Source organism: Sus scrofa, chromosome 14, assembly GCF_000003025.6.
Source record: "Sus scrofa isolate TJ Tabasco breed Duroc chromosome 14, Sscrofa11.1, whole genome shotgun sequence".
Lineage (NCBI taxonomy): Eukaryota > Metazoa > Chordata > Mammalia > Artiodactyla > Suidae > Sus > Sus scrofa.
The window spans coordinates 130,550,403-130,563,293 of NC_010456.5; the positions used below are offsets into that span (position 1 = coordinate 130,550,403).

Below are 12,891 nucleotides of genomic sequence, written 5' to 3' on the forward strand. Positions count from 1 at the left end.
AGAGGGAGTTCCCATCGTGGCACAGTGGTTAACGAATCCGACTAGGAACCATGAGGTTGTGGGTTCAATCCCTGGCCTCGCCCAGTGGGTTGGGGATCCGGCGTTGCCATGAGCTGTGGTGTAGGGAACCTCCATATGCCGTGGGTGCAGCCCTAGAAAAGACAAAACAAAACAAAAAGGAACATGAAAGAATCTCCAAAATAACCTTGGACTCAAACCTCACTTTCTAGGCTTTCTAAGCTCTTAATTGCTTTTTAAGAAACTGAAGTATACTTGATTTTACAATGCTCTGTTAGTTTCCAGTGTACAGCAAAGTGATTCAGTTATGCATATATATATATACATATTTATATCCTTTTTCACATTCTTTTCTATTATATATTATTATAAGATACTGAATATACTTCCCATGCTATACAGTTGGTCCTTGTTGTTTATCTGCTTTATGTATAGTAGTTTGTATTTGCTAATTCCAAACTTCTAAATAACTCCCCCCTCTCCTTTTTGATAACCATAAGCTTGTTTTCTGTGTCCATGAGTCTGTTTCTGTTTTGTCGATAAGTTTCATTTGCATCATTTCTTAGATTCCACGTAGATGTGACAGCATATGATTTTTGTCTTTGGCTTCAATTAACATGATCATCTCTAGGTGCATCCATGTTGCTGCAAATGCCTTTATTTCATCTTTTTGAGTAAGATTCCATCGTATATATGTACCACATCTTTGTCCAGTCCTCTGTCAATGGACACTTAGATTGCTTCTATGTCTTGGCTATTGCAAATAGTCCTGCTAGGAACACTGGGATGCTCGAATCTTTTCAAGGTGGTGTTTTCTCGGGATATGTGCCCAGGAGTTTGTGTGTGTAGGTGGGGACTTGGTGTGATGTGTTGGCGAAAATAAAGTGAACACTCCAGGCTATTAGAGCAGAAAAAAAATTAATGAATTGAATTTTCTTTTTTGTGCTGTGTTAAAGAGTCCTGTAAGTGAAACATTTTAAAGATTCAGTATTTACTAAAAACAAACAAAACAAACAAAAAACCTCTAAAAGAGCCTGCAAGACCATACTTTGATAACGCAGTAATTTGGAATAGTTCTTCTGCCTTCGAACACCACAAGCCAAAAATTTATCATAAAATTTCCCAGATTGTCAGCAATATACAAGTTGAGAAAGCATGTTGAAAACACACATCTGCACCCAAACCTTTTAAAAAAACTGCTTTATTTTGCCTCTCCTTTTGGTTGACTCTCATCAACATGATTTCATTTTATTTAATTTAAGATAAAAGCTAAACAAGGGAATGATCTGTCCTAAATCATTAGCAATTATAAAGAGTATACGTATTTCATTATGCAAGACTGGCTATAAATTCATTTTTTAGCCCCTCTATTAATGAGAAATCTTGGCTGCACATAATAGCGGCTACGTTCAATAAATGATTCATATTTAAAAACTCATTTTCACTTCTCAGAAGCACTTTGGAAGTGATTGTTTTGTATGCTGGAAACTCTTGCTGGTTTGTGGCATCTCTGAATGCTCCGGACAGACCCACCAGGCAGAGCTAGCATATGGAACCAGGTGTCACGTGTACTTGAAGTATTCCAGACTTTCTTCCAGTCAGGCAATAAAAGCCACTGGAGCCTCCCTCTGCTCTGTAGCAATAGAAGTTGACTGGAAACCAGAACTCAGCTATTATGCACTATTATTATGCTATTAATAATAATATTAATAATATTAGCTATTATTATGATTAGGCTCCCCCCAATTTATTTGTTGAAGCCCTAATTCCCAGGACCTCAGCATGCCACTGTGTTGGGAGATACAGTCCTTAAAAAGGTAATTAAGTTAAATGAGGCTATTACAGTGGGCCCTGGTCCAGTCCTACTGGTGGTTTTGTTTTATTTTATTTTATTTTATTTATTTATTTGTTTTTCATAGTCACATGCATGGCACACAGAAGTTCCCAGGCTAGGGGTTGAATTGGAGCTGCAGCTGCCGGCCTACACTACAGCCACAGCAACGCAGGATCCAAGCTGAGTCTTCCAGCTACACTGCAGCTCATGGCAGCACCAAATCCTTAACTCACTGAGCGAGACCAGGGATCAAACCAGCATCCTCCTGGTTACTAGTTGGGTTCATTACCGCTGAGACTCCCTACTGGTATTTTTTTTTGTTGTTGTCTTTTTAGGGCCACACCCACGGCACATGGAGGTTCCCAGGCTAGGGGTCATATCGGAGCTACAGCTGCAGGCCTACACCACAGCCACAGCAACGCAGGATCCAAGCCACGTCTTCGACCTACACCATAGCTCACAGCAACACAGGATCCTTAACCCACTGAGCAAGGCCAGGAATTGGACCTGTGTCCCCATGGATGCAAGTCAGATTCGTTTCCCCTGAGCCATGACAGGTGTTTTTATAAGAAGACATTAGCACAGGCACGCAGAGAGGAAAGGCCACGTGAGGACAGAGCAAGAAGGCAGCATCTACAGGCCCAGGGAGTGGCCTTGGGAGAAACCAAACCTGCCAACCTTGATCTTAAACTTCCAGCCTCCAGAGTTACGAAAAGTAAGATTCTATGGTTTAAGTCACCTAGTCTGTGGTATTTTATTCTGACAACCCCAGTAAACTTAGACATCAGATAGGTCTAGAGTTAAGCTGATGATTCTGCAAACATGAGCCTTGAAGGTCAGGTTCAGCTACGTCCTTATCCCATTTAGGGGGAGCCGTCTTCTGTGAGAACTGCTGTCACTGAGAAAGTTCCTTAATATCTTGAGAGATGGTATGTGACCCGGGTAATTAGAGCAACTTCCTAAGCATTTGGTTAATATAGTAGCAATAATCTTCACCAGCATTTATGGGGAGTTTATTATGTCCCAGGCTCTCTACTGCCCATGCCACGTGCATTATCTGTTCACCATCACTGCACTCCTATTAAGCAGATTTTTATTGTTATTTCCAGTTTTATAGACAGGGACTCTCTCTTGCCCATGGTCACAGAACCAGAAACCCGAACTTAGACCTAGTTATCTCAGGAGTCTGTGTGCTTAACTTCCAAGTTATATTCACTGGTAATATCAGTGATCTTCAAATGCAAGAATCTGAAAAAGAAGTGGCAGCCTTATTTTTTCCCTCTGTGACTATGATCATGGGGAAGTCCATTCTCTTCCGAGCAGGACCTGCCTTCTCCTGTCCACACCACCTCCTCCAGGAAGCCTTCTGAAACCACCCTGTCCCTAAGGACTCGTTGTGAGTCTTCACTTCTACACGGCTTATTGTCTGGCTGACCTTATTATGTTCTCATGAGCATTTTGTCATATTTTGTCAACTTTTTTTTTTTTTTTCCCTTTTGGGCTGCCTCACAGCATTAGGAGTTCTGAGCCAGGTTTTGAACCCAAGCTGCATCTTCAACCCACACCACAGCTGTGGCAACAGCGGTGGATCCTCAACTCATTGTGCTGGGCTGGGGATTAAACCCACGTCCCTGGCACTGCAGAGACATCCTTGATCCCGATGTGCCACAGTGGGAACTCCATATTTGACCAACTTTTATTCAAGGCGTGGCTGTGGCTATTGTGTAACAGGAACCCCCTGTGACTTTCACCTCTTCACTCAAGACAGTGTGGGGCAACAAGCTGGTTTGTCTGGAGATGACCCCAGGAGCTTACCTGGGGTAGGCTAGATAAAGAGCCAGCTAGACTAGGAGCTCTTTCTCCAGGGGTGGGAGGAGTCTGACAGCCTACAAAGATCTGGCATCTAAACCCAGAGTACCAGGGCCCTGCCAGTAAGCTTGCCCCTCGCTAGCAAGCCTACTCTCATACTAGTTCTATTTGAAGGATGAGATGTTCGAATTGTATTTTAAAAGCTGCCCAAGTCATGCTAACATACAGGCAGGAGACTGGCTGGAGAACAGGAGAGAAGCACCTCTGCTCCTGCCCATGAGGGTATTACCTGGGGTGAACCGGTCAGCTCCGCGAAGCACTGGCCACACAGTGGGGGTCAGTGATGTCCTTCCCACCCCCCTTCTTGCTAGAGCCCTCTAGGACTCCGCTCAACTGATGGTTGATGGACTGTCAGCCCAAGTAAAATGGAAAAGCTTCACCACAAGGACCACCAGAGGGCCCTTGGGAGTGGAGTGGCCAACTTGTCCTGGTTTTAAAACTGAAAGTCCCATGTCCCCTCACCCTCAGGGAAACCAGATGGCTTCTGTTGCTGCTGAGGGAACAGGTGACCTTTCTGCAGCTTCTGGACCTGCTGCTTAGGGCTCTGAGATTCAAAATAGGCAGCCCTTGAACTTCTGCCTGTGGCCATCAGAGCTGGGTGGGGGCTGTCCACTGTCCTGGTTGAGTGTCCGCCAGGGGGGAAGATGAGTCAAGCCTTCAGCAGCGGGAGAAGTTAGACATGTTAGCACCAGAGAGCTACAAGAGATAACAAACAGGGAAAGCCACCACTGAGTTTTAAATTTAACCTGTACATGTGGACACTGCCTGATTGCAGGTGCATCTCACATTTGCCATGAGGTTTGGTTTTTCTGTGTTTCCATGAAGAGTTTTCACGGGGCTTATCCAAGCCTCTTCTGACCCCTTTTGTGGGGACAGGCCTCCAAATGTCAGTTTCCAGACAAGATCAGCTATTTTTTCCCAAGGGCAAGAATTTCGAAAGAGAATTTGACCAGCTGTAAAAGACATTTCTGGGACAACTGGGGAAATTCAAATATATAGACCGACCAGAAGATGACATTCATTTTGTTACAGCTGTGGTTATGGTGACATGGTTAGGTGAGAAAGTGTCCTCATTTTTTAGAGGAGTGTCCTGAAATATTTAAGGGTAATACATCATAATGTCTGTAGTTTTATTCAGCAAAAAATGATAAAGTAAATATAAAGACAAAAATATTCGAAGCTACAGTATTTGGGGCATTGTGTGGAGAAGAAGTGGGTCCCCCCTCAACCACCGCCTCTATATGATGAAGTAGGATGATGATGGTTCATAAGAGAAACTTGAAATGGTTCATGTTTGGCCTGTTTACTATTAAGGGATAAGAACATGTGTGATTGTTAATTGTCCAAATATTTTGTCCCAAAGTGGCTTAAACATCAAAGATATTATAATTTTTCAAAGCCCAAAGATAGATAAAGCCTGGCCTACTGCACAGGATACATTTTTAGGGAGCACGGACTTGGGTGCTGGCAGGGAGCTGGGACCCCAGTACCATCAATATCTAACTGTGTGACCTTGAAAAGGTCAAGGAGCCACATGGAGATGTAGGCTTCCCTCTGTGAAATGGGGTTAGAAATGCCTTCTGGAGCTCCCATCGTGGCTCAGTGGAAATGTATCTGACCAGTATCCATAAGGACGAAGGTTTGATCCCTGGCCTCACTCAGTGGGTTAAGGATCTGGCATTGCCATGAGCTGTGTGGTATAGGTCACAGATGCGGCTTGGATCCTGCATTGCTGTGGCTGTGCTGTAGGCTGGCTCCTGCAGCTCCAAGTGGACCCCTAGCCTGGGAACTTCCATATGCCGCATATGTGGCCCTTAAAAAAAAAAGAATGCATGCTGGCGTGCTGGCTCCTCAGCCAATGCCCCTGCCCATCCGCAATGGCCAAAAAAAAGGCCATGATGGGGAGCACATCAACGCTAAGGCTAAGAAGCTTGCCAGCGATATTTTAATCAATAAGTGGGATGGCCTTTTATAGGGAAGGAGGGGGGACATTTTATTTTTTTTTTCAATGTACAAAAAGTCCAAACAAAGAGCCCCCCCCCAGAGAGACCTGACTGCCAGGTTTAGAACTAACTCTCCTCTCTGTGGAATAGAACCCCTGATCCATTAAACGAATAGCGTTGGAAACCCAGGGCTGTCCTGGGAACTTCGTGTCATAAGAAATAGCCCTGGGACATTTAGCTGATAAAAATGACTTTTAAAGGAAAAGCAGGTTTCCATTTTTAGTTAGTCCAACCTGTATTTAGATACGAAGGAAATTAAATTTCATGTAAGTCAGGATTCATGTTTCTCCAATTTCTAACCTTGAACCTCATAAAAATGACTCCATTTTTCAACAGAACCTAGGGGCCAAGCGTCACTAGATGTCATTAATTTTCATCTTCAGCACAACCTAATGAAGTGGATATTATTGTTGAGTTAGCCCCCATGGCACAGAAGTAGTGGCTATCAGAGGTGAGGTCTCACGCCCAGAGGCCATAGCTGGAAAGGCAACACGGCCTTTGATGAGAAACCCTGCAACCTGGCTGGGACCTAACTCCATCCCTCTCCTCTGCCCCGCTGCCCACAAGCCATAGAACAGGAACATGGATTTCAAGGCGTCCTGGTCCCGTGTCTCCCAGGTAACATGAACGTGATGATGGGAAAAAGCCCACTGGATCCTGAGGATCAAGTCAGGTAATACATGAATGCGTGCAAAGCATTTAGAACAGCTCTGGCACATAGCCAGTGTTCTGTGACCTAAGTTAACTTGTTAAATACATTCAGCCTGGCCAGCTGACCTTTTTACGCCACCTCACTCGTGGATAAACTCAGCTGGTGGCACCTCCATATGTCACTATCAAGAGAGGACAGGAGGAGTTCCTGTGGTGTCGAAACAGGATCGGTGGCATCTCTGCAGCACCAGGTCACAGGTTCAATCCCCAGCCCAGCACAGTGGCTTAAAAGATCTGGCTTTGCTGCAGTTGTGGGGTAGGTTACAACTGTGGTTCGATGTGACCCCTGGCCTAGGAATTCCACATGCAGCCAAAAAAGAAAAGAAAAAAAGAAAAGAAAGAAGGTGTTCCTGTCGTGGCTCACTGGTAATGAACCCGACTAGTATCCATGAGGATAAGGGTTTGATCCCTGGCCCTACTCAGTGGATTAAGGATCCAGCATTGCCATGAGCTGTGGTGTAGGTCACAGATGCAGCATGGATCTGGAGTTGCTGTGGCTGTGGTGTAGGTTGGAGCTGCAGCTCTGATTAGACCTCTAGCTTGGGAATCTCCTTATGCTGCAACTTCAGCCCCCCCACCTCACCCCAAAAGAAAGAAAAGAAAAGAAAGGGGAAAAAAAGAGAGAGGGCTAGAGCTGGGCTTCTAGCCCCAAAGACCCTGTCTCAGCCCCAGTGTGCCCTCGGCCTGACTTCATGGACAACTTTCTGCACACCAGGTGGTCAAGACCCACTGTGAGATCGTAAAACTGGCCAGCGCAGGAGTTCAAAACACCTACTTTGGGGATTAACAGTGTTTTGTGATCCAAAGACCAGTTTTCATCCCATGTGATAAGGGAATCTCTGGGGCTAAGAATATCTTGAAAGATGGAATTCAGCCAGAAACTCCTGAGGATAAACCTGGTTATAAATAGCTTATGTTGCAGCTGCGTAAACATAAATCCCCTCCCACATACATTCCAGCCATGGATAGAAGATGGATTGGCTTCAGCTGACCTAGGATTGGAGTGTTTTCTAAGGTGTTTTTGTATTTGTCCCCAGCACAAGGATTTCAGACTGGGTGTAAATGTAGGGTGCAAGGGATGCCGGGCGTCGCAACGTTACAAAACACAGAAGAGACGATTCAAAGCGAGGGAAAGAGAGAGTGGTTCCTAAAGTCGAAAGAGGAGTTTGTACTAGCCACAGATGTAAACAGTTCATTCATTCACTCATTCATTCATTGGCTCATCTGTTCATTCAACCCACTCTCATGGGCCTCTGTGTTGCCCCTGGCTCTGGGCAAGGCTCGAGGGTAGATGGAAGAGCAAGGCTGGGTCCCTGAACTTGGGGAAGGGAGTGATGTGATGGATCAGAGATCACACTTGACCTTGGGTGGCCATCCCCTCCATGTCCTGGACACACTTTCAATCCTAGGTGGATGGAGTTGGGGCCCAACATGGTCCCACTCACAGGGCTGAGCCTTTTATCCCCATTGGAGTTGGTGAGCTGGCTTAAAACCTTGCCGAGTGCAGGGATGGTCATCCCACTTACACCCCCACTCCTGACGCTCTGCAGTGCTGCCCCCCACCCCACCCACCCCCACCAGCTCTTTCTTGCTGAAAAACATTCAGGGGGTTGCGATTCAGGCCCCTCCTAGAAATTCCCTTTATTTTCCATTTGTGTCTCTCTCTCTTTCTTCCTCCTTCTCTCCCTCTAAAGAATGAATTATATATCCCTTAGGCACATATAATTAAAGAAAGAAAATTAAATCTAATATATCCTAAACCATCAGGTTCATGCTTATTTACTCTGTGCTCATCCCTTGCTACTAATGCTCTTATTGATTATAGCCTATACCATGAAGAAGAGGGAAGAAATATTAGTTGCAATTGATAAGGGAAACAAGGGCCCTTTACCATGCTTGAAATGCAATCATGGGATCAGCATTCATTGTGCACCTGCTGTGTGCCCAGACTCAGGACTTGGAAGGACCCAATCAAAGACGGGCATGCGTTCTTGTCCTACTGGCCACATGCCTGGCCAGCCACCCCAGGACAAGGGATAAATAAGCACTCAATCCGGACAAGCTCCCCGCGCTCACCTCATTCATCCTTTCTGTCTTGAATCAGTCCCTTGACCTCTCTCACCCTCCACTTTCTCATCGGCCCCTGATCCAAAGCAAGACATTGTGACACAGCGGCGTCAACGTGGCTGTTTTCTTGGGGGGATGTTTCATGACACAGTTACATCGATGAGCCTGTCCAAATATAAAACGAGCATTATGTAGAGCCAGCGTTTCCAATCTTCACTGCTCTGTTTCCCATCCTGAGCATTATCCCTCATTAGGGGACAGTTTTTTGGTTTTTTTCCTTCTGTGTTGTCTAAACTGTTTTTGGAGTCTGTTCTTTTATTTAGAAGTGTTTTCTAAAAATCTATTTGAGTGGAATTAGTCTCCATGGATATGTTCCCTGCTCCAGAAAGTCCCCAGTTAATTCTATTAAATGTAATTTATGTGTGTTTCTGTGTACTGAGAGATGATTGGAAATTTATTTGAAGCTTCCCTCTGCAATCTGAAAAGGAGAGTTTCCCTATCTGGTTGGAGGGGTAGGTCAGGATGGGTTGTTTTGTTTTATTTCATTTTTGCCTTTTTTTTTTTTTTTTTTTAGGGCTGCACCTGCAGTCTATGGAGGTTCCCAGGTTAGGGGTTGAATCAGAGCTGTAGCCACTGGCCTACACCACAGCCACAGCAACGCGGAATCCAAGCCACGTCTGTGACACACTTCACAGCTCACAGCAATGCCAGATCCTTAGCCCCCCTGAGTGAGGCCAGGGATAGGACTCATCCTCATGGATACTAGTCAGATTCATTTCTGCTACGCCACAGCAGGAACTCCCAGGTTGGGAAAGTTTTAATTTAGGAATTCTAAATGTGTAGGAATGGTGGAAATTTCTGACACTTACTAAGCTGCAGCCTTGACTAAGTCCCTTAACATCTCAGAGACTCAGTTTTCTTATCTGTCAAATGGGCATGACAGCACCTGCTGAAATTGGGAGACCTTAGGAGAGAACGAACCCTGAGATCTTGTAAACCTTAATGGGAAGAGCCTGAAAAGAAACACGACTGAACTTGGCTAAGTCACACCTCACCTGTGGTGTCAGAAGAGGCTGCGTAACTTAGAAATGGAGCAGACCTGGTGCAGGAATGTTGTTCGGGACTCTTGTGGAGGCCAGAAGCTGGGTCTGCACCCCTGCAGGTGGGTGAGGTTCCTCTGTCAGAAATTTTAAGAAGAGGTCAGGCCAGGAAATAAAAACTCAGGAGAGGAGCTTTAGATGCAGCTGAAAGAGGGAAGTAAAAACCAACTGTCCATCTCCATCAACCCAGGAAACATCGGGAGCTCCCAGGTGGTCAAGGGGGCCAGGTGATGCCCTGGAGAGGCAGGCGAGGTGACCAGCTAGTCCCTGTGCTGTATTTCTCTTCCATTTTTCCAGCCTTCGGTGATGTCTCTTGCTTGGCTTAACTGAAGAGTTCAGCTGTGCTAGAGTACAGGAAAGAGTTTTTCACAAAAAAAACAATCCCCTGTGCTTCACAAAGCCCTCTTTCCCTGCTTTCATTGTCTAATTGTCAGTCTCTTTCATCAAAGCAGCCTCATCCAGGTAATAAGACTTTGTCCCACTCACTTCTGAAGGTCAGTCTCATACTTCAGTGAAAATCCCTTAAGCTGCTGGAGCCAGAAATCCAGGCAGCTCTGGGAGGAGGGAGGAATCGTGGGTTTCTAACTGTGGACAGTGCCCCTGCCTTGCCTGAGTCTTGGGGTGGGGGTGAGGTGATGAGGGGTTGGGGGGGGTGGAGAAAAAACACCTCCCTAAGCGACTGTCACCTGGAGTGGTCGTTCTCTCGCCTTCCGTTGGTCATCTCTGCTGATGCCGCTTATTTTCTCAGCCCCTCTTGGAGGGCTGGCTCCTCACAGCTCTCCCAGGCTCCGATGGTCCCTTATGCAACTTGATCTGCAGCTTCTCACTCACTTTCCTCTGATGTTGGGGATGGGGGCGTATGGAAGTCTGCAGTGACCAAGCATGTCCATCCCTCAGCCACCAGAACTTCAGGGGGCAGCCCTTGGTTCTCCGCCAGAATATCTATCATGTCATCTCCCTAGGAATCCTTCCTCACTCAGCCCCGGGGATGACTGGGAAATGGGGGGTCAGTTTCACTGGTCACTTTCATCTTCTCCCAGGCAGTCCCAGGCCCAGCCAGCCATTCCCGTGGTGCTTCAATTCGAGGACCAGAGAGAAGGCACGTGAGAGCACCCTTCTCTCCACAAAGAATCCAGGGGCAGGGAGATCTGTCCCCACTCCCACCCGCTCCAGGGACCCTTGGAGAGAAGGGACACTCTGCTGAAAAGCTCTCTCCCAGTAAGCTTTACAGGAAGACCAACTGCCCAGATCTGGCTAATTGGGCTTGTTTGTTTGTTGCTATGTTGGTTTTTTTGTTTGCTTTTTTTTTTTTGAAAAATTCACACTCTATAAAATGCATGATTTTAAAATGTGCAGCTTGGTGGGTCTTAGCACGTTCACAAGACTGTGCCACCACCACTGTGTAGCACCAGAATATTTCATCGTCCCCAAAAGCAGCAGTCCCCTCCCATCCCCCCCTCTCTCCAGCCTCTGCTTTTTGTCTCTGAGTTTGCCAGTTTCAGAGATTTCATACACATGGAATTGTACAATATGTTGTCTTTTGTGCTGGGCTGCTTTTACTTAGGACAGTGTCTTCTAGGCTCACCCCTGGTGTCTCACGTATCTTTTCATAACTGAATAATAGTCCACTGTATGAATACACTAGATTTAACTTGCCTGTTCATCACTTGGTGGACATCTGAGTTCTTTGGCTGTTTTTTGAACTTAGATTGTGGGCCTCTTGGGTGCCCTTATTTGGGAATATAGTCAAAACACTTCCAATACTCAGACCACCATATTATTGCCTAAAGTTAGAACTAAGCTTCCTTGGCAGCAAATAAATGAGGGTAGAGAAGGCGGGGGGTAGGGGTGGGGGTGGGATTGGACAGGTCTCCCCTCCTCCTCTAAGCCTGGGTAGTGCAGCAGCAGGTGGCCTCAAGCAAGACAGCTGAGGCCAGCAGAGAGCCAAGCCCCAGAGGAGACGTGGACAGCAGAGAGTGGTCAGTATGCAGCAAAAGGAGGCTGGAACAAGTGGTATACTGATGAACCAGGCCTAAAAAAGACTCCAAGCCTGCTTTGTAGTGTTTGCTAATCGCCCTGGTGGAAACACTCCCTGACTGCTGGTTTCAGGCTACCAGCAGGATGACCCTGCACACAGAGCTGGGAAAAGAGCCCTGCACAGTGGGCTCTGGGAGTTGGTACCCGCGGCTCCAGGACACCACTGGCAGGAACCCAGGCTCATGAACATCCATGAGGTAGCAGCTCCCCGGGGACCTCAAGGAAAGAGAAGGGGACTCTCTGAGATGGTCTGTTTCCAGCAAGAAGCACCAAACTCTGTGCCCAATGTGTGTTTCTCTTCTCTGACCCCACTCCAAAATATCAGTCACCTCTTTGCATTTGCCGCAAAGCCAGACTATCCCTGGACAACTCACTCACGGTGAATCCTTTGCTTCCTTATCGCACGGGGTCACCTAAAAAGCCCTTCTAGTCAAGGCAGATTTCTCACTACTCTTCCCAAAGAGGAACGTGGATCATATAAAATGCTTCATCATAGCTGAATTATAACTCCACGGGAATTTCTTTTAAGAATTTGTGGTTAGGAGAATAAGCCCATGCTAAATGATGTGTGTCTGTGTAATAGTTCACAGTCTTATGATAATACTTCATAGGGAATAAAGTGACAAGCATGAAATTTGAAAAAGTGTCCAATTTTGGCGTTCCCACCGTGGCTCAGCAGAAATGAATCTGACTAACATCCATGAGGATGTGTTCAATCCCTGGCCTCACTCCGTGGGTTAAGGATTTGGCATTGCCATGAACTGTAGTGTAGGTTGCAGACGAGGCTTGGATTCCACGTTGCTGTGGCTGTGGTGTAGACTAGTGGCTACCGCTCCAATTCGACCCCTAGGAGGTTCCCCTGGGAACCTCCATATGGCATGGGTGCAGCCCTAAAAAGATTTAAAAAAAAAAAAAAGGTGTCCAGTTTTTAAAGTTGAGGCATAACCGACCCCACATTCTATTAGTGTCAGGTGTACAGTGTAATGATTCAGTGTTTGTGTGTACTGAGCACTCATCACTACCGTAGATCTAGTTAACATGTGTCACCATACATAGTTACAATTTTTTGTCTAGTGGTGAGAACTTTCAAGATCTCCTCTCGTAGCTACTTTCAAACAGGTCAGACCGTGTTATGAACTCTAGTCACCATGCTGTGCACTGCATCCCAGGACTTACTCCTACTGTGAAACAGGATGTTTGTAACTTTTGACCCCCTTCACCCATTCTGCTCACCCAAGGGTCTGATGTTTGA

At 46.1% G+C, this 12,891-nt stretch overlaps 1 long non-coding RNA gene across 1 annotated transcript in view; it reads left to right on the forward strand.

The window, feature by feature from the left end:
• The window catches only part of LOC110256782, a 115,541-nt gene extending 104,853 nt beyond the window's left edge, over positions 1–10,688 (forward strand). Inside the window, exon 3 of the long non-coding RNA XR_002338764.1 lies at positions 10,643–10,688. This is a non-coding gene — a long non-coding RNA (uncharacterized LOC110256782). The remainder of the gene's footprint in view (positions 1–10,642) is intronic.